Source organism: Emys orbicularis, chromosome 3 (assembly GCF_028017835.1).
Source record: "Emys orbicularis isolate rEmyOrb1 chromosome 3, rEmyOrb1.hap1, whole genome shotgun sequence".
Taxonomy (NCBI): Eukaryota; Metazoa; Chordata; order Testudines; family Emydidae; genus Emys; species Emys orbicularis.
Genome location: NC_088685.1, coordinates 158,254,041 through 158,281,696, shown reverse-complemented (window position 1 = coordinate 158,281,696; position 27,656 = coordinate 158,254,041). Strand labels below are relative to the sequence as shown.

Genomic DNA, 27,656 nt, shown 5'->3' with positions numbered 1-27,656 from the left:
TTTAAAATTTGACCCTCGCATGCTTTATTTCAGTGGTTCTTTTGTCCTGGTGACCCCTTTCACATAGCAAGCTTCTGAGTGCGACCCCCCACTTATAAATTAAAAACACTTTTTTATATATTTAACACCATTATAAGTGCTGGAGGTGAAGGCTGACAGCTCGTGATCCCCCATGTAATAACCTTGTAACCCCCTGTTTGAGAACCCCTGCTTTATTTGTACCAGTACACCAGTGTATTTAATTGTATTACTTTATAGTTGTTTGGCTGTACTGTTTATTATTTCAATTAATACAGCTTCACTCAAAATTAAGTGAAGGATATAAGGGTGACATCCAGAAACATACAAGTCAGGAGCAATTGGGCAGCTAAGCAGTGTATTAACTGTATAGTATGAAGGAGAATTCTGTCTGCCATTAAGTGGCAACTAATAGCATTGCCATCTCAGATGGGCTAGGACAAACTTGCAATGTAGAAGAGATGCATCGGTTTATCAGAGATTATAATATTAGACCATGGGAAAAGAGCTCGATATGGGGCTCCTGCACTGAGTGCACGGAACAATTAGACAAGCTAGTGAACCCAATCCCTATATAGTGAAAAATACACTATGGCTGACAGAGCTGAGTGTGAAACTCTTAATGGACAGAGTCAATTGTTTTCCACAATCAGCCAACCCACAGGTTACTAGAGAGGATAATCCCTGTTTAGATAACTAAATTACTGCTATTAATTTATACATTTGGGTCCCGAGATAATAAAATATTTAAATACAATTTTAACTTTAAGCATGCGAACAATCCCCTGTGGGGCTATTTAGGAGCTTAATATTAAGCATGTTCTTAAGTACTTTGCTGGGTCAGGGCTTAGGCTACATCATTCATATTGAGTACACGGGTGCTAAACAAACAAAAAATAATAGATACCACGCATATGAGTGTATTCAGCAAAAGGATCTGTAGTCACAGGACACAGAAGGCAGCAAACTGAAATTTGCTGATGCTCGCTCCTGCAACCTGGCCCTAGACAGCAGTCGGCTGTAAAGAGACCAAAATCCTGGCTCCCACATGTTTCTAAGCCCCCAGGTCTGGGTAATGGCTGATCACTGTTCCTACCTTTTGGGTCTCTTAGGCACACTCAAGGATGTCTGGCACTCTTCTTGGACAGTGGGATGCCAGAGTCTGGCTGCCTTAGACCCTAGAACCAGTGCTACAGCCCTCCAGCCCTAGGTATCTAAGACACATTTCCCCAGAGTTCCACATGGCTGTGGGAGCTCTGGGTTCCCAATTAATCCCTTCAGGGACAATGTGCAGGCAGGCAAGGAACATACAAGAATTTAGCATAGAGTTGCTTAACGACAAACACCTTTTATTTTTAAATTGCACTGTAGTATTACAGATCTTTGGAAAACAACACAACAATCCTGAACATAATTCCCCTGGTCTGAGCTCACCACTCCTGTGAGTCCAGGGTTTTGTCAGGGTCTTTCGAGCAGGCAGCCCATACTGTCTTCTGGTGCTAGTCATCTTGCACCTGGCCTTGGTTAGACCAATAAGACAGAACTCAGCCCTTAAATAGGGTGTGTCTCTCTCTATACCATGTACTCCACTCAGAGGCACCACATCGCACTCCATGCAGGCTTCACTTTCAGAGACCCATTGTACCATAAAGGGTGGGCCAGCAGTTGAGTCATTCTTAGGGTGACCAGATAGCAAGTGTGAAAAATCGGGATGGGTGGTGGGGGGTAATAGGAGTCCAAATTTTTTTTTAAAAAGCCCCAAATATCGTCTGTCCCTATAAAATCGGGATATCTGGTCACCTTAGTCATTCTTAAACAGTGGCCCTCCATCTTGGTGTCTCTTTTTCCCCTGACAGTTCTCAAGGAGTGTCAAGTACCCCACCTAGGTAGGGAAGGTTTCCCAATTGGCTGTGCATATACAAGATGAAACTAGTTTTCAACACAGAATACCAAAATGGAAACAGGCATACAAAATGGAGGACAGGCCTGTCCCACTCTGTCATGCTCACCAAAAGTGTATTTGATTTGATTCCATTGCTCTCAGAATAAAGAGAGGCACCATGTCTCAGTGACTAGTGCATTGCACTGGGATAATAGGCCTGATGACACTTGCCCACCTTTCTAAAGCACTTTAAGATGTCAGGATAAAAGGCACTACTTATGATCATCTCTGTCTTTTGTCTAACTGTATGAGTTTCATCAAATCCCTGTGCAAGTGGTTGCCATTTAATTCACTATTACTTCAGTTACTAATGTTTTCCTGTAAATATGATCCAAATAAGAAATTAATGAGCAAATGGTATTGATTGTATTAAATAAATTACATTTTATGGTTGGTGGTATTAAGGTATTGCTTTCAGTTTCCAACTGGAATTTTTGTTCCCAAAATAACGTGATTTTTGCTGCTTTAATATAAAACAATTTTTTAAATTCAAAAACAGTATACTTCCCATCTCACCCTGGAAATGGGCCAGGGTTCAGTCAAAGTTCACAAATCTTTTAATGGACATAGTCTGAGTTGAAAAAATAAATACAAGTTCATCCACTGTGTAACTCCATGGGCTTGGTAGTAGAGTCACTGCAGGAATGAATTTAGCCTGGTATATCCTTGTAAACATTTCACAGTTAGAGTTGTCCTTGGAATTAGAGAAATCCACCTCTCTGACTGTCCTTATCCTTATCAATGGCTGAGGGTAGACAACCTCTTGAGATCTTGCATGCGTCCTTGTTTCAGTCAAAAGAAAAGAAAAAGGAGGACACTGGATTAAATATGAAGTTGAGTAAGGGTATGTCTACACTACGAGGGTAGTTCGATTTCACTTAAATCGAATATGTGGAATCGATATTGCAAAGTCGAACGTGTGTGTCCACACTAAGGACAGTAATTCGACTTTGTGAGTCCACACTAACGGGGAAAGCGTCGACATTGGAAGCGGTGCACTGTGGGCAGCTATCCCACAGTTCCCGCAGTCCCCGCTGCCCATTGGAATTCTGGGTCGAGCCGCCAATGCCTTCTGGGTAAAAAAAAATGTGTCGAGGGTGCTTTTGGGTAATTGTCGTCATCCGTCCGTCACTACCGCCCTCCCTCCCTCCCTGAAAGCGCCGGCGGGAAATCAGTTCGCGCACTTTTCTGGTCAGTGACAGCGCGGACGCCACAGCACTGCGAGCATGGATCCCGCTGTGACCATCGCTGCAGTTGTGGCCGTTGTCAACGCCTCGCAGCTTATCATCCACCTTTACCAGAGGCAGATGCAGATAAACCAGGCGAGGAGGCTACGGCACCGCGGTGAGGGCCTGAAGTCTGAGAGTAGCACAGGCCTGTCAGAAAGCACGGGACCCAGCGCCGAGGACATCACGGTGACAATGGGTCATGTGGATGTTGTGGAACGGCGATTCTGGGCACGGGAAACAAGCACGGACTGGTGGGACCGCATAGTGCTGCAGGTCTGGGATGAATCCCAGTGGCTGCGAAACTTTCGCATGCGGAAGGGGACTTTCCTTGAACTTTGTGAGTTGCTGTCCCCTGCCCTGAAGCGCAATGACACCCGGATGCGAGCAGCCCTGACTGTCCAGAAGCGAGTGGCCATAGCCCTCTGGAAGCTTGCAACGCCAGACAGCTACCGGTCAGTCGCGAACCACTTTGGCGTGGGCAAATCTACCGTGCGGGTTGTTGTGATGCAAGTAGCCAACGCAATCGTTAAGGTACTGCTCTCAAAGGTAGTGACCCTGGGAAACGTGGAGGTCATCATAGATGGCTTCGCCGCGATGGGATTCCCAAACTGCGGTGGGGCTATAGATGGAACTCACATCCCTATCCTGGGACCGGAGCACCAGGCCAGCCAGTACATCAACCGAAAGGGCTACTTTTCAATGGTGCTGCAAGCACTGGTGGACCACAGGGGACGTTTTACCAACATCAACGTCGGATGGCCGGGCAAGGTTCATGACGCTCGCGTCTTCAGGAACTCTGGTCTGTTTAGACGGCTGCAGGAAGGTATTTACTTCCCGGACCACAAAATAACTCTTGGGGATGTGGAGATGCCTACAGTGATCCTTGGGGACCCAGCCTACCCGCTAATGCCCTGGCTCATGAAGCCCTATACTGGCGCCCTGGACACTGAAAAAGAACTGTTCAACTACTGGCTGAGCAAGTGCAGAATGGTGGTGGAGTGTGCTTTTGGCCGTCTCAAGGGGAGATGGAGAAGCTTACTGACTCGCTGTGATCTCAGCGAAACCAATATCCCCAATGTTATAGCAGCTTGCTGTGTGCTCCACAATCTGTGTGAGAGCAAGGGGGAGACCTTTATGGCGGGGTGGGAGGTTGAGGCAAATCGCCTGGCTGCTGATTACGCCCAGCCAGACAGCCGGGCGATTAGAAGAGCCCAGCGGGACGCACTGTGCATCCGGGAGGCTTTGAAAGCTAGGTTCCAGAGTGAGCACGGTTACCAGTGACTTTTCAGTTTGTGTACAGAGAAGCTGAACCTGCCCCCGTTTCTTTACCCAGTTAATGTTGACTATCCTCTCCAGTTACATACCCCCTTCACCCCCTTCCAAAAAAATAAAATCAGTGTTATTTTCTTAATGAACACCGTTGTCTTTATTACTGTTTTCGCGGGAATGTTTTAAACCTGGGACGCAGACTGTGGTGGGGAGCGGGTGTAGTGTACTGATGCAAATGATGCTTCTAAACTCCAGGAATGACAGGATTTGCAGTGGTGGACTGGTTGTTTCAATGGAGCCTGCCAGCCCTCCTGAGCGGGACTGCATGTATGTGGGGGCTATGTGACTTTATGGCAGGGGGAGGAGGGTTACAGATCCCCTGCTGCGTGGCTCTGTGATCCAGGAAAAGGACCGCTGCATAAGATCTGTAACTGCCCTCCCCCGCCACAAAGTCACAGAGCAACCCCCCCCCACACATAACATGAAAACCACCTCCCAGAATGACCAGGGTAACTAGTCACTGCACTGTGTATGTGCCCTCCTGCTGGACCTGCCCCCGCCTCTGTACCCTGCTAAAGGTGACTGTCCTGTCCAATTACCAAGCCCCTTCCCCCCCCTTCAGACAGACTCTCCTCCAAAAGAACATGATGGAAACAGTAATGAACAGAAACGTATTTTTTATTAACAACCACACATGAAACTGGGGGGTGAAACTTGGACGGGGGCTTGGGTGAGGCGGGAAGGAAAGGACTTTTCAAATTTTGGGGAATGACAGCCTTCTGGTGCTTGAGCAGTCTGCAGGGGTGGAGTGAGAGTTTTCACGGACTCTGCCGCCCCTCCTTCTTTGGACTTTGGGCGAGGGGGGTATGGGACTTGGTGGCGGGGGAGGGCGGTTACTGATAGACTGCAGCGGGGCTCTGTCCTCCTGCCTCCGTTCCTGCAGAACATCAACAAGGCGCCGGAGCGTGTCCATTTGCTCCCTCATAAGTCCAAGCAGCGTTTGAGTCGCCTGCTGGTCTTCCTGCCGCCACCTCTCCTCACGTTCCATGTGTGTCCGGTGCATTTGGGACAAATTCTCCCTCCACTGGTTCTGCTGTGCTGCCTGGGCTCGGGAGCAGCCCATTAGTTCTGAGAACATGTCCTCTCGCGTCGTCTTCTTCCTCCGCCTAATGTGCGCTAGCCTCTGGGAGTGTGATGCCAGGCTGGGTTGGGAGACAGTCGCAGATGTGGCTGTGGGAATGAGAAAAAGGTAGTGAATTCCTCCGAAAGATAAATGTAGTTGTGAACAAAGAACATAGTCTTTCTCTGTGAACAAGACCATGCACTGCACCTATCACATGCGCACTCAGGACAAGGTCGAATTTTCGGACCTCGCCTTCAGTGCCTGGGGTCTTGCACTGCCGATCTGTGAAGCGGGGCAGGACACCGGAATTTCTGTAGCAGGCAGACATGGTAAGCCGTAGACTTGTGGCTGATTAAAACTTTAATAGTAGCACTGGCCTCCTTTCACATTGAAAGCAATGCCAGTCTCTGCTGCCAGCAATCAGCCAAGCATGAACTCTGCCCCTGTCCCACCCCCTCGCGGCTGTCCCAGGGAAAGATCCCTGTATGCTGCCCCTCTCCCGCCTCCACCGCGTGGCTGTAAACCGGCGGTTACAGTTCTGTAAAGGAACGGGCAAGCAGTTCCAATACTAACAGTCCCCTACCTAATTCAAAGCAGGTCATCATGAGTGACATCACAATCATGAGGATCTCAGACAGCAATAAAGAAAGGATGCTTCGGGAAAGCCTGCAAAGACCAGGGCCGTATGCCGCCATGCTGTGCAAGGCTATGATCCCGGAGTACTTGAGGATCTCCTGGCGCGGAAACGTCTCCTACTTCGGAGGACCCAATAAGGCTGCTCTCCCCAGGAACCTGATGAACAGGCTTTCCAATTACCTCCAGGAGAGCTTCCTCGAGATGTCCCTGGAGGATTGCAGCTCTATCCCCGGACATATAGACCGCATTTTAATATAGCTGCACTGGCAGGGACTAAAGAGTGGAGCGGCTTTGGCAGCAGAATCATGCACAACCGGACACTGTTAGATTTTTTTTAAATAGTTGGGACTGAATAGTTAAGCGCCTAGGGCAAACAAATCATGAAAAACACATTGTTCTTATTGTTACTATTCCAGTTCTGTTAAAAATAAATGTTTAGATGTTTAAAACACTTACTGCTTGATCCTTCCCCTGAATCTGTGTCCGGGTTAAATGCTGGGGACGGTTGGTAGGGGATCTCTGTAAGGGTGATGAAGAGATCCTGGCTGTCGGGGAAATCAGCTTGGTAAGCGCTGTCGACTGCCTCGTCCTCCTCATCTCCTTCCTCATCTTCCCCGTCCGCTAACATGTCCGAGGAACCGGCCGTGGACAATATCCCATCCTCAGAGTCCACGGTCAGTGGTGGGGTAGTGGTGGCGGCCGCACCTAGGATGGAATGCAGTGCCTCGTAGAAACGGGATGTGTGGGGCTGGGATCCGGAGCGTCCGTTTGCCTCTTTGGTCTTCTGGTAGCCTTGTCTCAGCTCCTTGATTTTCACGCGGCACTGCGTTGCATCCCGGCTGTATCCTCTCTCTGCCATGGCTTTAGAGATCTTCTCATAGATCTTTGCATTCCGTCTTTTGGAGCGCAGCTCGGAAAGCACGGACTCATCGCCCCACACAGCGATCAGATCCAAGACTTCCCGATCAGTCCATGCTGGGGGCCCTCTTTCTATTCTGGGATTGCACAGCCATCTCTGCTGGAGAGCTCTGCATCGTTGCCAGTGCTGCTGAGCTCGCCACGATGTCCAAACAGGAAATGAGATTCAAACTGCCCAGACAGGAAAAGGAATTCAAATTTTCCCGGGGCTTTTCCTGTGTGGCTGGTCAGAGCATCCGAGCTCGGACTGCTGTCCAGAGCGTCAACAGAGTGGTGCACTGTGGGATAGCTCCCGGAGCTATTAGCGTCGATTTCCATCCACACCAAGCCTAATTCGATATGGCCATGTCGAATTTAGCGCTACTCCCCTCGTTGGGGAGGAGTACAGAAGTCGAATTTAACAGACCTCTATGTCGAACTAAATAGCCTTGTGGTGTGGACGGGTGCAGGGTTAATTCGATGTAACGGCGCTAAATTCGACATAAACGCCTAGTGTAGACCAGGCCTAAGATTTGAGGTTCATTCGTTTTGAAATTTTAGCCAGTGAAGTTGTAACATCAGGGAATAAAAGTTAATGTGGTGGGTTTTTTGTTTGTGTGTTTTTGTTGTTTAATTATGTTTTATATGATGAGATCTAGGCCAAAACCCAAAGTCTGGAAAAATCAATATGTGGAACAAGGAAAGTGTGTTTTTTCTGAATCTGTTGGAGGGTGCAAAAATTGGATTATATCCCAGTAGTACTGGGTTTTATACTAAATCTTTATTGCCTGGAGCTGAGCCATTAGTGTGATACTGGCAGAGATATTGCTTATATTACAAAGAGGATTTTTTTTATTTAGTAGAGTATCTCCTTGATGTTTTGCCAAGACATTAAGGGCTATATTCATTAGAAAAATCTCTGGCTTTCTGCCCCATGGTAGCTACAGATAGTGGTGAATTCGGCTTCTGCTCCAGGCCAGCCTACTTGCCCTAACATTGCTGGGAATGTGGAATGCTTTGTTTTTGGTGCACAGGTTTAGGACACAATGGGCATGACATTTTTGTTTTCCTGTTTACCTGCCAAATATTGTAGCAGGCTAATAAATCCTGATTTTTAACTCCCGAACTGAATGTAATTTACTAGTGATGTTAAAATGTTGTTCAGCTCTCAAGAGTGACTATCCAAAAATGGTACTTTCTTAGCCAATAGATCTATTTCGTGTGTGCAATCAGACTAATTTCTGCTAATGTTAGTCACAATATAATATATTTTATTGTTTTTGACTTCAACTATGGGAGAGTGAGCTGGATGCTTTTCCTTCTTACACAACCTCAATAGAATGTTGATTAAGTTCCAGTCAGTTATGCACTTGTGCAACCTCATGGTTTCACTGAAAGCATAATTTGGCCTGCAGAATCTTTGTTATTGGTTATGGTGCACAAGATGGGAAAAGCCCACTTTGACTCTAGAATCCTGGGTTAAGTTTGCAGGGCTGACAGTTAAAGAAAGAAATGTTGATTTGCAAACTGTGCACATCTCATCTGGAAATCATTAAGAGCATAAATAGATAGCCCCATCATACACCCCCTTTTTTTTTTTTTTTTTTTTTTTTGGATCTCCTTTTCAGAGTGGAACTGCTTTTAAAAGCTTTGGAGATTTCATTAAATTTGACTAAGGAAGTGATCATTTGGCGACAGCTCTGAACTGCTAATGTCTGCAAAATTGGACTAGAAATTTTAACATTTCTTTCCGTGTTCTGGCACTTCTGCTTTTGTTACTGATCAAAATCTGAATGTACATCGGTGCACCACAAACAAAAAGCAATGCAGTGTAGGGGAGAGAAGGGGAATAAATTAAACAAGCTTTTTTCAGATCTCATTAAAAGTTAAGATTGTTTCTTATTTTATCCCAAATAGATCTGATTGTCCATTCATAAGGCCTCACAAAAATGGACTCGAAAATGACAGGTTGGATTTTGATTACTGCATTGTGAACGACCTGCCAACAGTGGTAGATTTGTGGCAAACCCATTTCCGACTAAAATAAGAATGACATTGTGCCATATAACAATTGGCTCTGAAACACTACAGAGCCATCCAAGCTACAGGGTTCCATCCCGGATTTATTTTTATATACCTCAAAAATCAAGGGTGGTCAGAGCTAGGGTTGCGGTTCAGGCCCACCTCTAGTAAATGTAGGAGGTTCCAAACTCCAGCTGCTTTTGACATAAACAACAAGTTAAATCAGGTTGGAGACAGTAAAGAGACCGACCACACAGATGCCTTGTCTACACTTAGAAACTTACAGTGGCACAGTTGTACTGATACAGCTGCGCTGCTGTAAGAGCTCTTGTGTAACCGCATTATGCTGATGGGAGAGAGCTCTCCTGTCGACATAATAAAAGTAGCTCATTAAGCAGCAGTAGCTATGTCGGTGGGAGAGCATCTCCCGCTGACATTGTGCTGTGCACATAAATTTTGCCGGCATAAGCGCTCATGTCGCTCAGGGGTGTGTTTTTTCACACCTCCGAGTAACAAAAGGTTTGCCAACTGAAGTGCTAGTGTAGACATGGCCTGAGAAGCAAGTTCAGTTGCATTTCAGAATAGTGGAGAGTGAAGAGGATAAATTCTCTCTCTCTCTCTCTCTCTCTCTCTCTCTCTCTCTCTCTCTCTCTCTCACACACACACACACACACACACACACACACACACACACACACACACACAGGTCAGAAAGCAAAAGAACTGCTGGAAGCTTATAGCCCAAAGTAGAGAAACTGAATTTGCGATTCATGCAGTCTGCACTGGAAGATAATGATGTGAATTCCTGAGGCTACATCTACACTACAGGGGGGGGGGTCGATTTAAGATACGCAAATTCAGCTACGCGAATAGCGTAGCTGAATTCGACGTATCGCAGCCGACTTACCCCGCTGTGAGGACGGCGGCAAAATCGACCTCCGCGGCTTCCCGTCGACGGCTCTTACTCCCACCTTCGCTGGTGGAGTAAGAGCGTCGATTCGGGGATCGATTGTCGCGTCCTGACGGGACGCGATAAATCGATCCCCGAGAGGTCGATTTCTACCCGCCGATTCAGGCGGGTAGTGTAGACCAGGCCTGAGACAAGTGAGCTGGATTTCTGATCAACCGATCTGTGTGTGAACAGGTACGCTACTGAGATAGTGACAAACAGAAAACCAGGTCAAATTTTTTTTTTAGCAACTAGATGACAGGAGAAGACATTGGAAATCGTGGCCTGTTTCTCTTGATAACTAAATTGTGGGTGTTGGGGGTGAGAACAGGGAAATTCTTATGAGCAAGGACAGAGTATGCTTTTCCTTCTATGAGAAGCAGAAATCTGCTGCTGTCTTGCTTGCTCAGCAATGTAGAACTTCAGATTAGTAATTTCCACCTCTGATGTTCACTCTTCTCAAAACCACAGTTATTTCCTTTAGATATTCTAAAGTTAATTTAGTTCTGGTGGAAGGTATCTGGCTGATTATTCTCTGAAGAATAAAATCCTCCCCCCTTCCCTTGAACAGCTATAGCACATGCAGGGGTGGTGCAAGCTTCCCCATGTGTGTGCTTCAGTCCTGACCTGGAGGGACTTCATTTCTAGGGGGAAAAGAGTAAGATTGAAGAGTAAGCTTGTTCAATCCTTGGCCTCTCTGCTGAGACTAATAACAGATCTTCCAATTACGAAGGTGGTTTATGTGATGGGGACAATGGTCCACGGAGATCACCAAACGCCATTAGCTGGCAATACGTTCTGTTCGTTTCTTGTGAAGCTGCATTAAACTAGTGACCTAGAGGTGAAAAGCTCTAGAATCTGTTACATTCCCTTGAGCCATCTGATCTTCCTGTAGCTGTGATTTTAAAAAGTTTCCCAAATTGCTTGTCTGTCTGTCTCTCTCTCGCTCGCTCTTCACAAGCCACAATTGCATCAGTGTGGTTATTATATGCTTCAATTTTTTTCAAAGGCTTTTGTAAGACACCTTGGCTGAAAAACAGATTCTTTTTTCTTGAGATGGTAAGGAAAAAATATGCTGCCTTTTTTTTTTTTTTTTTTTTTTTTTGGATCTTGCCTGGATCTCATTTTATCAATGTCACTAAAAATGTTCAATTTGCAGTAAAGTACTTTTGCTTGAGTGCGAGTCTGAGGGGCTGTTTCTAGGAACTGCAGTACGTTATGTTAGTGCTTTTAAGTTCGGAGGGATTTTTGTGCAAAACCCAACACTTACAAAATGTATCTGGGAGCCAATAGGATTTTCTCTACCGCAGGTAGATTAGGGGGAGAAAGGATGCTATGATACCATTATGGGAGGTTTACTGTGCTGTAATCCAATATAGCAGGTTTCAATTGGGTGACTGGGCAACAAAATGGCAGATGAAATTCAGTGTTGATAAATACAAAGTAATGCACATTGTAAAACATAATCCCAACTATACATATAAAATGATGGGGTCTAAATTGGCTGTTACTGGTCAAGAAAGAGATCTTGGAGTCATTGTAGCTAGTTCTCTGAAAACATCCACTCAATGTGCAGCGGCAGTCAAAAAAGCAAATAGAATGTTGGGAATCATTAAGAAAGGGATAGAAAAGACAGAAAATATCATATTGCTTCTATATAAATCCATGGTACGTCCACATCTTGAATACTGCATGCAGATGTGGTCGCCCCATCTCAAAAAAATATATTGGAATTGGAAAAGGTTCAGAAAAGGGCAATCAAAATGATTAGGGGTATGGAATGGCTGCCCTATGAGGAGAGATTAATAAGACTGGGACTTTTCAGCTTGGAAAAGAGATGACTAAGGGGAGATATAATAGAGGTATATAAAATCATGACTGGTGTGGAGTAAGTAAATAAGGAAGTGTTATTTATGCCTTCTCATAACACAAGAACTAGAGGTCACCAAATGAAATGAATAGGCAGCAGGTTTAAAACAAACACAAGGAAGTATTTTTTTCACACAACGCACAGTCAACCTGTGGAACTCCTTGCCAGAGGATGTTGTGAAGGCCAAGACTATAACAGCATTCAAAAAAGAACTAAATAAGTTCATGGAGGCTAGGTCCATCAATGGCTATTAGCCAGGATGGACAGGGATGGTGTCCTTAGCCTCTGTTTGCCAGAAGCTGGGAATGGGCAACAGGGAATGGATCACTTGATGATTACCTGTTCTGTTCATTCCCCTGGGGCACCTGGCATTGGCAACTGTTGGAAGACAGGATACTGGGCTAGATGGACCTTTGGTCTGACCCAGTATGGCTGTTCTTATGTTCTTAATTAATAGGTTTCTTGATATTAATTCTTATTTAAATAAATAATTAGGAAAATATAGAAAGAGTAGTTCAGAGTTTCTAAAACTGTAGTCCATGATGATCCACTGAGCACTTATTGGTGAACTGTGGTGAGCTGGATGGTTAGATGAATCTTGGTCAATAACTATAAATGGAATTATATGAAGGGGGTTGCCTGTAATAGCAGGATATTAGATTTGTGGACCCAACCGGTCCTTTCCAGTCCTGTGTTGCTATGTTGATGGTACTAGTTTCTCTTTATTTCCACTCACTAAACTGCATTAAAAGAAGCTAAAAAATCCACGGAATGCTTTTAAAATATTTTCTATGTATGCAAATGCTGCAGGGGGAGGGAGAGGAAGGGAGTCATTTGAGTTGGAATCCGAAAACACAGAGAGGTAGGGTGAGGCCTGGAAATGAAGACAGATTGCAAGGAATTAGATGATTTACTCTGTAAAGGAAAAGGGGGATAAAATAATATTTTGCGTTCCTTGAATGCCTTTCATTCAAAGGCAATCAGTGGATTCTACAGACATGGGAGTTAGTAGCACCTTTGTAGATTAGGTGGAGACTTTCAAATATAAGCCCAATTGTTTTTATTATTAGTAGGGCTGTAAAGCGATTAAAAAAATTAATCACACTGTTAATAATAGAATACTATTTATATCAATATTTGTGGATGTTTTCCACATTTTCAAATATATTGATTTCAATTACAACACAGAATACAAAGTCTACAGTGCTCACTTTATATTTATTTTTTATTCTAAATATTTGCACTGTAAAAACAAAAGAAATAGTATATTTCAATTCACTTAATACAAGTACTGTAGCACAATCTCTTTATCATGAAAGTTGAACTTACTTTTTGGACATAACTCTACATTTGTAACTGCATTCAAAAAGAAAACAATGTAAAACTTTAGAGCCTACAAGTCAACTCAGTCCTGCTTCTTGTCCAGCCAATCGCTCAAACAAGTTTTACATTTGCAGGAGATACTGCTGCCCGCTTCTTGTTTATGTCACCTGAAAGTGAGAACAGGCGTTTTCATGGCACTGTTGTAGCTGGCATTGTAAGATATTTGTGCCAGATGCGCTAAAGATTCATGTGTCCCTTCATGCTTCAGCCACCATTCCAGAGGACATGCGTCCATGGTGATGATGGGTTGTGCTCGATAACTATTCAAACAGTGCAGACCAACGCATGTTCACTTTCATCATCTGAGTCAGCTGCCACCAGCAGAAGGCTGATTTTCTTTTTTGGTGGTTCAGGTTCTGTAGTTTCCGCATCACAGTGTTGTTCTTTTAAGACTTCTGAAAGCATGCTCCACACCCTCTCTCTCTCTCAAATTTTGGAAGGCACTTCAGATTCTTAAATCTTAGGTCAAGTGCTGTAGTTATCTTTAGAAATCTCACATTGGTACCTTCTTTGCCTTTTGTCAAATCTGCAGTGTTTGTTCTTAAAACAAACATGCTGGGTCATCATCCGAGACTGCTATAACATGAAATATATGGCAGAATGCAGGTAAAATACAGAGCAGGGGACAGACAAGTCTCCCCCAAGGAGTTCAGGCACAAATTTAATTAATGCATTATTTTTTTAACAAGCGTCATCAGCATGGAAGCATGTCTTCTGGAATGGTGGCCAAAACATAAAGGGGCATACGAATGTTTAGCATATCTGGCACGTAAATACCTTGCAATGCTGGCTACAAAAGTGCCATGCGAATGTCTGTTCTCACTCTCAGGTGACACTGTAAATAAGAAGCAGGCAGAAGTATCTCCCATAAATGTAAACAAACTTGTTTGTCTTAGCTATTGGCTGAACAAGAAGTAGGACTGAGTGGACTTCTAGGCACTATAGTTTTAAATTGTTTTGTTTCTGAGTGCAGTTATGTAACAAAAAAAATCTACATTTGTAAGTTGCACTTTCACTGTAAAGAGATTGCACTACGGTACTTGTATGAGGTGAATTGAAAAATACTATTTCTTTTGTTTATCCTTTTTACAGTGCAAATATTTGTAATAAAAATAATATAAAGTAGGCACTGTACACTTTGTATTCTGTGTTGCAACTGAAATCAATATATTTGAAAATGCAGAAAAACATCCAAAAATATTTAATAAATTTAAATTGGTATTCTATTGTTTAATAGTGCAAATAATCACGATTCATTTTTTAATTGCAATTCATTTTTTGAGTTAATTGCTTGAGTTAACTGCGATTAATCAACAGCCCTAATTATTAGTACTAGTATTAAATATTTTGTATGTGGTAGTGCCAGGATATATTATGGATGGTTCCTCTCATCCTCTAAAATAATCAAAAATATAATTTTCACTTCAAATTTTTCATGTGTAGTTTATAGCCAACAGTGTAGTCTTCATCTGAATTTTCAAGTGAATTCACTGGCTGTGTTTGCTTTCCTCTTGGTGTTCACTTTTGCTAATTACTCTAGGGAAGCAAATATACTGATAGGGATGTTCTCCAAAACAGCTAATGCTAAGTGACTATTGGAGAATACTCACAGGAAGTGCTAGTTGTGAGTATTCACACTTGAAACACGATCTCAAGAGTGGTGTTTGGGCAATTGTGGAAAGGGGTCATACCATTAGAACTGGTCACAATGTTTCTGATGGAACGTTTAATCAAGATTGAAATTTTCCACAGGAATGTGTCAATTTTAACAAAATTTCATTTTGGAAAATGAAGCATGTAGACCTTATTTTAATGCAATGTTTAGACTGTTATGAAATTCATTTTATATTCTAAATTATAATATACAAGTTTAAAAAGTCAAAATCAGAATGAAATGTTTTGATATTTATTGAAAACAGAATGTTTTAATTGACCCCAAATGAAATTTTTGTCGAAAATCTTGTTTTGTGGGAAAGTCTTTGGTTTCGTTCTGATTCCCAACAGAAACAAATTTAGAAATCACAGAATTTCCCACAAAATGGAAATTCCGGTTTCCATACAGCTCTAGTAACCATTCCAAACAGCGTACATTTCAAAAACCAGGAGATTGTCTATGCTACCAGGGCTACAGAGACACAGTTGCAGAGCTATAGCGGCATAGATATAGATGTTTGCTACAGCAACAGAAGGGGTTTTTCTGTTGATTTGTGTAATCCACTTCCCAAAGTGGTGATAGCTACATCGGGGGAAGAATTCTTCTGCCGATGTAGATATGTCCCCACCAGGGTAAGGTTGGCTTAACTACAGTGATCAGAGGTGTAAATTTTTCACACCCCTGAGAAATGTAGTTAGTTCAATCTAAATTTTAAGTGTAACCCAGGGCCAAATGGTGAATAGCTGAAGCAATACTTACAGTCACAACCTCCCCCGCACCCCCAACCAGCTATGCTCGTGTAAAACATGTGGTGAGTAATTTCAAAGAATGAATATGTTCATCAAAATTGTGATCTGTGCATGGACAATTGACAAACAGAAAACAAGGACTGAGTCTGACAAATTTGTTATAAATAGTTTCCTCTTTTCTACCATAGGGATAGGATCTATGGCATTAGAAAGGCAGTTGCTCTTCTTGCAAAGTTAAAGTATTTGGCTTTTTTTTTCTTATTGCTGAAAACAGTGCAGGAAGGGTGGAAGTAGATGGCTTAATGGGAATGAGATTTTGAATTTTCTCCTCTGTCATTCCTTCAAACATTTAGTTCTTTTCATCCTAGGATTTCAATGCACAGTAAATGTCATCATTCCCATTTTACAGCTAGGGAAACTGAGGCACAGAGTGATGATGTGACTTGTCCAAGATCCCACTGGAGATAAGTGGCAGAGCTGGGAATAGAATTGAGGTATCCTGAGTCCCGGTCCCGTGCCCTACTGATTGAACCATAAACAAGTTGGCATTTATTTATTATTAAACATTTCTCTGGTGCTCATGACTATAGTCTGTGCAACTCACAAACATTAATGAACCAGTCCTCAGAACACCCTCATGAGGTAGATCCATATTATCTTTGGTTTATACAGTTCAGTCTCCATTGCTCTTACCTGGGTACCTTTAATCGGCACTGAATTCATCTTAAAAGCAAAAGCACTTTAGAAGACATGCATGTAAATAAAAACACTCCAAGAATCAGAAATAAGGTGCCACTAAAGAAAACAACTAACCAACTCACTCATGACAGCTAGCAATGATTCCTCCCTGATTATTCCTTAAGGGCCTTTATTTGCAAGCACCTTATGCCTGGAGGATTTGCTAGATGGAAAAACCAAGGGAGAAGTCTCCTTAAAGAGGTGTCATCTGTCATGACAAGTTGCTGGTCCTGACGAGACTTGTGCTGAGACCGCATTATGATGACTGATGAGGCCATCAGGAGCAGTTAACTCAGCCATTTGTAATAATTTCTCTTTCAGAACTTTAGGTAATCGCTTTGGGAAATTCTTTTCGAACAGCACAGGGTCTGAGGGGAAAAAGGAGCTAAGTTATTTCACTTATGCAGGAAAGGATTTAGACAGTCATAAACTCAGGGGGGGGAAAAACAGCTCAGAATAAAATATCATATTGCCCTTCTGGATATTCCTGCAAGGCCATTTATTTTTTGAATAGTGAAAGCACTTTCCATGTTCTGCCTCTATTCCAGATTAACAGCATTTTCTTCTCTGTAAGGCACATTAAAACCACCCGACAGGTGTGGATGGATGGCCAGAGCAGGAGACTTGGGGAGGGGGGGCAAGAATACTTGCATCTATTCTCAGCTCTGCTACTGGCTAGCTGTGAGAACTTGGGCAAATCTCTTTGTGGCTCAGTTTCCCTATCATCTGTAAAATGTATCCAATACTATAACAATTTCCCCTCACAAACTGTTTCATCCCATCACGTTCAGATTCTCACCCATAAAGCTCTTTGCAACTCTACCCCTCCTTACTTATGTGCTCTTGTTGCTTAAGTTCTCTCCCACCTCTTCTTCCGGCCAATGCTGCTAGTTTTGACCTAACTAATAAAGGTTGGCGCAAGTCAGGGATATTCACTAAGGAACACACCCTTCACCCCATTTACACAATGTATATATTTTGGCCACCACCCTCTCATATCTTGTTTGGTTTGTCTTCTTAGGTTATGAGGGACTGTCTTCTTGGGTGCATGGACAGCTCCTAACACACTGTGAGCTCTACCAGAATACAGATGATTATGATAATAATTGACAGCCTAGAAGTAACTTCTGCTGCTTGAGCTAAAGCACAGCCTCCATGAGCTGGTACCAATATAGCACGTCACAGAAGTGAGCAGTTCTGATTCCATGCAGTAGAGGGCAGTGGTAGCTGTTCATTATAACACTCACCGGCTTTGCAGAATTGCTGAGGATTAGTTAGAGCTTAAAATCTTGTGATAAAAGGTGTTGTACAGAGCAAAACTATATCATACTACAAAAAGGCATATCTCTTATATACTTTACAGTGTCTCTCTTTTTTTCTTTTCCAACTGAAAAACAAAATGACGAGGTACTTTTCCCTTCTAGAACTTCCATTTGTAGTCAATTCGAAGGTGCCTATCTGAGTAAAGATAAGAGCGTTTCATGTTTTACTCAGGTGTTTTATGGCCTTCATTTCAGTAGCACTTGCAAAACTTTTTCCTGAGAAATGCTTCCACATATTTAAATATCCCACAGATGTAGGCAGAGATGATATCCTTTACCTTAAGAAACATAAAATATTGTAGCAAAAATAGACAATATAAGCATGTTGGCATCCTTCCCGGTAAATGGAATATGAATGAGATTTTATTGTTACTGCCGAGACAGCTGGATTTTAGATTGAAATAGTCTTCTCATCCTTTTGCTATTTCTAGAGATAATGCAACATTCCTACCAATAACAAATGGCTTGTATTTTCTCTGCTGCAGAAACATCTTGTGAGTTCATTGTCTCTTTGCAATGGTACTTCTCAACAAAAAAGTCTAATGCTGCAAATAAATTATATTAAATACACAAAAGGCAGGAAATTCATAACTCTGCTTCCTTCCAGCAATCATAATTTGTTTCCACTGTGCATACGTAGTGCTTCATATAATTCTATAGAGCATTACCATTAGTGCCTTCACACAGTGGGTACGTTTTAGAAGTGCATTCCAGTTTTAGAGAAATGACAGGGTTCAGAGATATTCCCGTACTTAAAATGGGCAATAGGTCTAGAGCTAGGCTGCCTTTTGAAGCATATGCACTGTATGGAGACACTCCAAGTTTGGTGGCTCTTATGTATTTGACAACTCCAGCTTAATAAAACGTTTTGCATTTTATTTCCTGGGGTGGGGGGGCAAGGAGGGGCGTTTTAAGAATATAAAGAATTTCAAATGTGAGCTTTAAAAAAAAAAAAAAGCCACTGAATTCTCACCTGTATCTTTAGTACCAAAAAATACAATATTAAGATTTTGCAGGTCCCATATTCTGCCTGTGTTGTCATAGAATCATAGAACTGGAAGGGACCTCAAGAGGCCATCTAGTCCAGTCCCCTGCATTCAAGGCAGGACTAAGTATTATCTAGACCATCCCTGACAGGTGTTTGTCCAACCTGCTCTTAAAAATCCCCAATGATGGAGATTCCACCGCTTCCCTAGGCAATTTATTCCAGTGCTTAACCATCCTGACAGTTAGGAAGTTTTTCCTAATGTCCAACCTAAACCGCCCTTGCTGCAATTTAAGCCCATTGCTTCTTGTCCCATCCTCAGAGGTTAAGAAGAACAATTTTTCTCCCTCCTCCTTGTAACAAACTTTTATGTATTTGAAAACTTATCATGTCCCTTCTCAGTCTTCTCTTCTCCAGACTAAACAAACCCAATTTGTTCAGTCTTCCCTCATAGGTCATGTTTTCTAGACCTTTAATCATTTTTGTTGCTCTTCTCTGGACTTTTTACAATTTGTCCACAACTTCCCTGAAATGTGGTGCCCAGAACAGGACACAATACTCCAGTTGAGGCCTAATCAGCATGGAGTAGAGTGGAAGAATTACTTCTCGTGTCTTGCTTACAATACTCCTGCTAATACATCCCAGAATGATGTTTGCTTTTTTTGCAACAGCGTTACACTGTTGACTCATATTTAACTTGTGATCCACTATGACTCCCAGATCCCTTTCCACAGTACTCCTTCCTAGGCAGTCATTTCCCATTTTGTATGTGTGCAACTGATTGTTCCTTCCTAAGTGGAGTACTTTGCATTTGTCCTTATTGAATTTCATCCTATTTACTTCAGACCGTTTGTCCAGATCATTCTGAATTTTAATCCTATCCTCCAAAGCACTTGCAACCCCTCCCAGTTTGGTATCGTCCACAAACTTTATAAGTGTACTCTCTATGCCATTATCTAAATCGTTGATGAAGATACTGAACATAACCGGACCCAGAACCAATCCCTGTGGGACCCACTCGTTATGCCCTTCCAGCATGACTGTGAACCACTGATAACTACTCTCTGGGAACAATTTTCCAACCAGTTATGCACCCCCCTTACAGTAGCTCCATCTAGGTTGTATTTCCCTAGTTTGTTTATGAGAAGGTCATGCGAAACAGTATCAAAAGCTTTACTAAAGTCAAGATATACCACATCTACCGCTTCCGCCCTATCCACAAGGCTTGTTACCCAGTCAAAGAAAGCTATCAGGTTGGTTTGACACAATTTGTTCTTGACAAGTCCATGCTGACTGTTATTTATCACCTTATTATCTTCTAGGTGTTTGCAAATTGATTGCTTAATTATTTGCCCCATTATCTTTCAAGGTACAGAAGCTAAGCTGACTGGTCTGTAATTCCACTGGTTGTCCTTATTTCCCTTTTTTATAGATGGGCACTATATTTGCCCTTTTCCAGTCTTCTGGAATGTCTCCCGTCTTCCATGACTTTTCAAAGACAATTGCTAATGAGTCAGATATCTCCTCAGTCAGTTCCTTGAGTATTCTAGGATGCATTTCATCAGGCCCTGGTGATCTGAAGACATCTAACTTGTCTAAGTAATTTTTGACTTGTTCTTTCCCTATTTTAGACTCTGATCCTACCTCATTTTCACTGACATTCACTATGTTAGATGTCCAATTGCCACCAACCTTCTTGGTGAAAACTGAAACAAAGAAATCATTAATCACCTCTGCCATTTCCACATTTTCTGTTGTTGTCTTTCCCCCCTCATTGAGTAATGGGCCTACTCTGTTCTTGGTCTTCCTCTTGTTTCTAATGTATTTGTAGAATGTTTTCTTGTTTCCTTTTATGTCCCTAGCTAGTTTGATCTAGTGTTGTGTCTTGGCTTTTCTAATTTTGTCCCTACATACTTGTGTTATTTGTTTATATTCATCCTTTGTAATTTGACCGAGTTTCCACTTTTTATAGGACTCTTTTTTGAGTTTTAGATCATTGACAATCTCCTGAATAAGCTAGGGTGGTCTCTTGCCATACTTGTCTTTCCTATGCAGTGGGATAATTTTCTCTTGTGCCCTCAATAATGTCTCTTTGAAAAACTGCCAACTGTCTTCAGTTGTTTTTCCCCTTAGACTTGCTTCCCATGGGATTTTACCTACCAACTCCCTGAGTTTGCTAAAGTCTGTCTTCTTGAAATCCATTGTCTTTATTGTGCTGTTCTCCCTCCTACCATTCCTTAGAATCATGAACTCTACCATTTCATGATCACTTTCACCCAAGCTGCCTTCCACTTTCAAATTCTCAACCAGTTCTTCCCTATTTGTCAAAATAAAATTTAGAATAGTCTCTCCCCTAGTAGCTTTCTCCACCTTCTGTAAGAAAAACAAAATAAAAATATCTGTAGCTCAAGCATGTGTTATAAGCATAGATTCCACCTCCTGTCTTCTTAGTAGTAGTAGTAGTAGTAGTAGTAGTAATAATTAAGGATGGATATACCACTTGGAGAGTTTTTTTATTTTTTTATTTTTTTTTAAATCACTATATTTATGCACCTGGCCCCCTTTAGCAGCCATGATTAGTTGAGCACAGTTGCAGGCATGGTAAATATGGGGGCTTTAGTTCATTGAAAAATACCTGATGACTCATGCTGTTCTGATGATTATCCTACGCTGTGTGAGCAAGAAGGATTGTGTGCATTGTAAGAAGGTACATTTTCCACATAATGTAGAAGAAAAAGAAAGGAGTAAGGGAGAGAATGCTGTTACTTTGCTTAAGAGAGAAAAATACATAGCAATAACATGGAATACGCTGAAAATGAGTTTAGGAAGGAAAGTAATGAGGAGACAAAGTAATCTTTCAGTCTCCATTTGCACAGGTACTGAATGAATCACCTGGGATGAAGTAAAGACTTTTTCCAGACATTCATTCAGGCCAAACCTGAACCTTTTAAAGTCTCTCAAGTCCTGTATTAGAACTGGTAGAATTTTTTTTTTCTAAAATACATCTAGGAAAATGAGAACCTTTTTTTCTTTTAAGCTAGGCTTAATGCAGTACTAGAGTGAGTGGGAGAGAGAAACTTTAAAAGGTGAGGTTTGGTCAGGGCTGAAAGTAACTTAAAGAACTAACCGGTACGCTGGAGTCCTGAGCAGGGGCGTGGCCTCAACTGGAAGAGGTGTGGCCTCAACCAGAAGAGGCGGGGCCTTTCAAGATTTAAAGGCCCTGGGGGTCCAGCTGTGGCTGGGAGCCCCGGCGCCTTTAAATCACCCTGGAGCTCCCAGCTGCAGAGGCAGCTGGGAGCCCCGGGGCTCAGGGGCAAATTAAAGGGCCCGGGGCTCCGGCCCCAGCGGAGCTCCAGGCCCTTTAAATCACCGCGGGAGCCCAGCTGCCGGAGCTCCAGCGGGGATTTAAAGGGCCTGGGGCTCCCCGCAGTGGCTGGAGCCCTGGGCCCTTTAAATCACCGCCGTGGAAGCCGGTCCAGTCCAGCACGGTGTACTGGCTCTTGCTGGTCCAAGTGAATGTAGCGATATGGGGGGAGGAGGGACGACAGAATGTGCGTCTATATCAGTTTAGATGGATATATGATAAAATGTGTTTTTAAAAAAAAAATATCAACCCTTCCTGATCAGCAACAAGAAGTACTAAAAAGGTCCCATAGAGAATCTGCTCTCCTGGATTTTGAACTTTTTCTTGCAGACCAGAAAGATTCAGATGAACATCTGCATTTGTGGGTGATCATCCCCCCTGAACCTCTGAAACTTTTGAGATTCTTTCACACTCAGTTTGTCAGGAAATGTTCATCTAAACTTTTTTTTTTCTTTTGACCAAAAATCAGTGTGAGGAGGTACATTTTCTATAAGTTTTTCCTGAAATTTTTGTTTTGTTTTGAATAGCTGTGCTCTTGTATCACTCAACTTCAGATCTGCCTTTTTTTTTCTTTTGTATTATAAGTACTTGTTAACAAGTTCCTTGTTTTAAGGAAATTCATAAATGTGGAAGGGGATCAATAGGAATTGGTGTGCTGGTAAAATGAGTTGCATTAGCATTGGGAGGAAATCATCTGAGCACTATAGGTCCCCCCTAAGGCCCTGATCCAAGAATATAAATGTCTATTTTTATTTGCAGTCAGAAACTGTGACTGTGCATGCAAATGGCCATTAAACCATCTGTCCATTTCAGTGTACAAATACCCCATGTGCATAGGACTCATGGTAACTGCACCCACAAGTGTGGGTGTGTGTTCATTCTAGCAAGTCTTCATTTTGAATATAAAAGGTGGTCCTAAATGTTGGGGTTTTTGTTTTGTTTTGGTTTTAGACATACCATTTTGATCCCATTTTAGAAAAAGATGAAACAAGGGTAAAAGTCCTTTTTTGAGAGAGACTCCAGAAAGGAATAAGCTTTAATCATGGAAATAGCTGTGCTTAATTCAAAGATGCAGACACTGGGCGGTTTGAAGTTAGCAAGCATAACTGATTATTAAGCCTCTGTCAGGATACCTGCTATTTTGTTTCTTTGAAAGTCCACCCTTATAAAATGGGTAGATTATTTGATCTTTCTAGAGGTTATGTAGCTGGATCTCCATTCAGCAAACATCCTCACACATGAGTAACTTCATGCATGTAAATAGTCAGGTGAGTAATTGTGAGCAAATGCAGGATTGGGGCCCTAGTGTGTGATTTAGAGAACAATTCACTAGCTAACATTGGGAAAGTGCTTTGAGATCCTCAGATGAAAGACCTAAATGCCAAGTCTTTTAAGGCCTTACCCAGTGCCCACTGTGAAGTCAGTTGGAAGGACTCCCATTGATATCAGTGGGTTGTAGATTAAGCTGTTAATGAATAATAACATAGTTGGGGATAAAATACTTGCCTGCAATGAGCAGGCATATACGTGTCCAAAGGGATATGGTCTGTTGGCTATGGATTGTTTAGGTCTCTATTATATTATTACTTAATCCTTCTCTGAATCTATAATTCTTCGAGTGCTTGCCCACGTCCATTCCATTCTAGGTGTGTGCGCGCCCACGTGCACCATTGTCGGAATTTTTTGCCTTAGCGGTATCTGTAGGGCTTGCTTTGGAACCCGTTGGAGTCCCGTGCTCATGCGCTGATATGTGAGGACCGCCGGCCCTCAGTCCTTCAAAGCTGCCACACTCTTTTTCCACTGAGAATGTAGTGTAGTAAAAATCATGCCTAGCATGAATAAATGATATGGCTATATATACTTAAAGGGATGTTGTCACGTCAAATTTGATTTAGGTTTTGTAAAATCACTAGCTTAAAAAAAGCTAGAGACTAACTGATGTGTTTTGAGAAGTCTTAAAAATCCCAGTGGAAAAAAGTTTAAAAATAAAACAAAAATTTCTCTGCACTACTTGTAATCCAAGCACTGCTGCCTTGTACAGCTGCTTGAGAACTGAAAGTGAAGCTGACTGCAAACAAAACTAAATGAACATTATAAGTAATGAAGCTTTAACATTTCTTTCAGTATTTGCCCACAACAGTATTAGTAATGCAATAAAGGAAGTATAGTTTTATGGCTAAGACACTGAACTGGGACTCAGGAGATCTGGTTTTATTCCCAGCTCTGCTACAGACAACTTGTCTGATGGGTTAATCTCCAGGCTGTTTCCCCATCTGTAAAACTGATATATTAACACTATCTTTACTTACAGGGATGTGTGTGGTGCTCAGTTTATATAGTGGTGGGTGATAGATTAATAGATTAAACTCTAATAAAGTCTCCTTTCCTTTAAATAAAAACAAAAAAGGAGGGGGGCGTTGACAGTGGTACAACATTTAATTTTTTTGAATGGTGTAAAACTGGAAGAAAGTGCTTTGAGAAAGTTGGCCAAGAAGGCCAACAGCATATTGGGCTGTATTAGTAGGAGCATTGCCAGCAGATCGAGGGAAGTGATTATTCCCCTCTATTCGGCACTGGTGAGGCCACACCTGGAGTATTGTGTCCAGTTTTGGTCCCCACACTACAGAAGGGATGTGGACAAATTGGAGAGAGTCCAGCAGAGGGCAACAAAAATGATTAGGGGGCTGGGACACACGACTTACGAGGAGAGGCTGAGGGAACTGGGGTTATTTAGTCTGCAGAAGAGAACAGTGAGGGGGGATTTGATAGCAGCCTTCAACTACCTGAAGGGGGGTTGCAAAGAGGATGGAGTTAGGCTGTTCTCAGTGGTGGCAGATGACAAAACAAGAAGGAATGGTCTCAAGTTGCAGTGGGGGAGGTCTAGGTTGGATATTAGGAAACACTATTTCACTAGGAGGGTGGTGAAGCACTGGAATGGGTTACCTAGGGAGGTGGTGGAATCTCCATCCTTAGAGGTTTTTAAGGCCCGGCTTGACAAAGCCTTGGCTAGGATGATTTAGTTGGTGTTGGTCCTGCTTTGAGCAGGGGATGGAACTAGATGACCTTCTGAGGTCTCTTCCAACCCTAATATTCCATGATTCTATTATTACAATTTTAAGTGCCATTGGCATGACATGGGGTATGAATCCCAAGATGTTGGGCAGTTTTGTTAAGAAACCAAAAGCACAGATGCTGTTGTGAAGCCTTTTCTCTGGCCTATGTATCAGGCTACAAATGTATGGGTGAAAACCGGGACCCAGCTCCATTGAAGTCGAGGGCAAAACTCCCTTTGACTTCAATGGAGCCAAGATTTCACTTTTATGTGTTTAAAGGTTGGGCCTGGTTAATTTTTTAGTTAATAAGGCAGTTCCTTTATTTAAAAACAAACAAACAAACAAAAACCTTACAATTTTGTCCATGCAGAATAACAGTCTAACCCAAACTGTAGAATTTCTTTGGCTCAGAATGACCTAGTAAATCCTTTCTATCTTTAATTATGATTCTATAACATCTAAAAACTGATGCTAAGTGCTACCTCCTCCAAATTTAGAAATGTTAAACTTGGCTCTCACAGGCTTTCTCTCCTCAAATAATTTAGTGCTGGTGAAAAGGTGCCAGATCAATGAATCTGCAGATTGAGCAGGTACAGAATAGTCAACAGGAGTGCAAGTTTCCCACATTGCCATGCCAGTATATCTCAACATCTACCTGGAGGGTAATCTTCAGTTGAGAGAGGTCTTCAATCTTCATCATTCAGTGCTTGGCCTCTTTGCTGAGATCACCAACAAGGGTGTTAGATGTGGGCCTTTGTCCATTAGGAAGTGTATAGAGATTATCGGTTTATTTAAAAAGGCCATTCAACAAACGTGGAATGGTAACAATTTTCAGCTACTGCTAACTTGGGCTGGATTTGACTCACTGATGTAAGGATGCATATCCCATGACCACTTCCCAGACGCACTATGGAACAAATTCTCAGCTAGCAAAAATCAATGGAAGTTACTGGAGCTATGCTGATTTGGACCAGCTGAGGATCTGTTACTATATTTTTAAGCCCTTCTTAGACTGAGCTGGGTAGGATACGTGTTCTCTACTTTATTTTTGGTAGCACCTACAGTGTGCTAGGTGCTCTCCATTCAGCAAAAGACATGATCCCCATTCCAAATTATTCATAATCTAGAGACAGTCAAGTAGAGCTGGTTGAGGAGGAGAAAAAAAATCCACAAAAAAATTTCAAAGAAACAAAATTTCTTTCCATCTAAATTTTCTTTGGGGATGTGGGGGCAAAATTAAAAAAAATAATCAGACAAGTCCCAAAACCTCTTAATTTGGAAACATTGCCACAATTCTTCATGAGAGTTATAGTTCAGGTGCCTCGTGCTCACATTCTCCTCCGTAAGCCAGGCTTCCTGGTTGGACTATATCCTCCCATAATGCACCATGGTCTCCCTTCTTGGAGAGGGGAGGCAGTGCATAATGGGAGTCTCTGGCAATGCATCAGGAGAGATTTTATAGATCTTATGGGAAGCCTGGGTCATACAGGATAATGGGGATATGAGACAACCAAAACAACAACTCTCATGATACACCATGGCAGCATTTCCAAATCAAAATATTTCAGTTTTGGGGTATTTTGGTTTTTCAATGAAAAAACAACAACAAATGCTTCTATGTAAAGCAGGCACCTTGTTTTATCAAAACCTCAATTTTCAGTTAATTTTTTTTTGACAGAAAAGTTTCATCAGCCTTACAAAGAAGTGTGTGTGGGGGGGAAATCAACATTTAAGGATAGAGGGGTACAATATATTTGTAGTGTTACAAGCAGTTAATTTAACAGAGTATATTTTAAATAAGACGTGTAAAGTATTCCCAGGTTTCTCATCAGCTTATGGTTGTCAGTCAGTATTGTCTATCATTGTGTGTGCTTCATTCAGTATGTTCCAGTGAACTCCCAAAATCTGTATGCATCTGCTACCGCCCACTAAATGCTACCTGCACATTCCTTCTTTTCAATAACAATCCAGCAAAGATTATCTGACACACAAAGCACTGTTTGTTTGTGCATGTCAGTCTTGTAGAGTATGACACAAAATCATTATAACATAATACATTATTAAACATGTTTTCCAACTAAAAAAGATGAGCTGACAGGCTGTCACTGAACATTTTTTTTCACTTTAGAAAGGTTTGTAAAATTAAGGAATACATCCTGACTGGTGTTATACCCATCCGTGGGTGTAAGTAGAGCTGGCCAACTATTCAGAGCAAATCATTTATCTTGAGAATTTTGTGCTTTTCCTTGTTTTGTGATTTAAGTACAAACAGATCGTGAGTTTAATGATTTTGTTTGCCATTCAGAAAGGTTCGACAGATAATTTATATGAATACATTTCAATCTATGGATTATTCATGATCTCCTCACTCTGACTATTCACTATTGTTCACAGTGTGTGATTGATTGGTCACCTTGATCACATGATATTCTCTCTCTACTGTTATGGACGAC

At 42.2% G+C, this 27,656-nt stretch overlaps 1 protein-coding gene across 1 annotated transcript in view; it reads left to right on the top strand.

The window, feature by feature from the left end:
* The window catches only part of ALK (ALK receptor tyrosine kinase), a 557,631-nt gene that overhangs the window by 116,860 nt on the left and 413,115 nt on the right, over positions 1 to 27,656 (top strand). The window lies entirely within an intron of this gene.